We start from the raw sequence: 2,292 nt of genomic DNA, 5'->3' as shown, positions 1-2,292 counted from the left end.
TCTCACGACGCCACTGATATCTGCTCATTGTCGGCCAAGGTAATTGTTATCACGGGGCTGATTGGCGAGACCTGCAGAGCCCGCGTGTTTGCTCTTTCGGACCTGCGCCCGCTGAGGCTCAACGCTCATGAGTAGTTCCAGAAGAGAGACCAACAAAATGACAAGACGACCGCTGCTCCTGACCTTGAATTTGGGCTGAGGGTCTTCGGGAAAAAACTCACTTGCGTCGTCAGACGGAACTTCCGTCTTGCGAAACCAGTGAGTTTCTCTGGGAAGACCCTTTAGGGAAAATCCTCGTTTGAAGTGCTCGTCGACTTGTCATTTTGTTCCTCTACTTTCGTACCCCTTCCCAACACTGTTCCAGATTGGGTTTTGGCTCAAGAAAACTCAATAAAGGGCATTGGAGGGGTCATCAACTATATCCCCACAATAATTTATTTCCTCTTCCCACAAGAAAAAAGGTTAAGAGAAGTGGAGTAATATTACAGAGGATAAATATAATAACACAAGTGAATGAACTACGTTATAGTAAACATATTTCTATCACCCCTCCCCCCACATGATATATAATGCTAAAATAATAAAACAAATCAATACTGTAATAGTTAAATTAAACAATTTAATAAATAATAAAATCTTATTTTTTTAAAGAATAATAAGAAAATTTAATAAATATTTTCAAGATTAAAGGAGAATAAAATATAAAAAATCTAAAAACTAACATTTTAAAAAAACTACTACTCAAAATAAAGTTTAAAAGCTATTAAAAAAATTATATATCAAACTGTTAAACAAATTTTTCAACTAAATGATTTGCTAAAATATAACTTAATCAATGGTGGATTCATGACCCTAGACTAGCGGGATAATTTATTTTAAAAAATTAAAAGTTAGCAATAATTATTATCATACATATAAAAATAGTGATATAAATATTAAAATTAAGTATAGTAAGTAAAAAAAAAAAAGAATAAAATTTTTAACTGAATAAAACGTGAAAGTACCTGCTAAATTGAACAGGGAACCAAAGTTGAAACAACAAAATGATAACAACACTAGACATACACTAATATATTTCTCAAAGTCAAGAGATGCATTTACATGGATCGATCACCGTTTTAGTAGGTAGTATTAATATCAAAATATCTTAAAAGATCTCGTTATCAGTAAAAAATAAAAATTAGTCCAAATTTATTTTTTTCTTGCCTTATTACAGTATGAGAAAAAGAATTATAGTAAAAATTTTATATTATCATTTATTATAACATTTCAGTCCATCATTTATTATAAATTTATTAATTTTTATTATAATTATTTTAAAAATTATACTAATAGAAAATTATAATTGAGCAATAATATAAATGTGTGGATATTACCTTTAAATTTTATATTGAATTACTCTAATATTAAAGATAAAGATAAAACTTTTAAAACAATTAATACTTTTTTTTTATTTTGAGCATATCCTCCGGTAAGAGATCTTGCAAAGAAATTTTAACATTAATCTAATCTTACTAAGATTCATGATTGGACTAGGATGTTCAATCTCAGTGTGAAAATCTAATTTTTATATAAAAATTGCGAAGAAGATCTTCATCCATTTTAAAAAAATTAAGTTTTATTTTTTAGTATCTTTTTGGACAAAACTGATTTGCATCTAATTTTTATAGCACCAATATAATATTATTTATGTATATAAAAAATAGTTAATATCTCAAAAAAAAATTGTATAATGGAGGCGCTTAACAAATATAGTACATCTCTTTTTCAGTAATAAAAGTTTCCTTTTTTTAATGCAAGAAGCATTTTAAGTAATATAGAAGTAATGCAAGTAAACAACGATTAATACATTCCGTACCATTTGTGATTTGTACGAATGGCATATTTTTTAACACAATCCCACTTTGTGTTTTTGTGTGTGTAACTATCAAATTGAAGACTGCCCCAAATTTATATTAATGATTTAATAATTAATAATTAATAATGTCAATGATGTAACGTAGGGTACCCTGCTCATACAATACTCGTTTAACTATTTTGATCTTCTTCATTGATGTGCTCTTTACGTCAGTTTATCAACAACTCGATTAATATATAATCAAATGATAACAAGTGTTCTTAAGTCATTGTTAAAAAAAATGAAAGAAGAAAATTAAATTAGAATGTATAAAATTATATTGTTTGTAATTTTTTTTTACAATTGGTATGATAATATATATTGGTAATTGTATACTTATTACATATGCACTCGTAATAATCCTAATATATGGGTATATAGTGATTATTTTTTTA

Source organism: Glycine max, chromosome 13, assembly GCF_000004515.6.
Source record: "Glycine max cultivar Williams 82 chromosome 13, Glycine_max_v4.0, whole genome shotgun sequence".
In the NCBI taxonomy this organism is placed as follows: domain Eukaryota; kingdom Viridiplantae; phylum Streptophyta; class Magnoliopsida; order Fabales; family Fabaceae; genus Glycine; species Glycine max.
Note: the sequence above shows the minus strand (reverse complement) of the source record.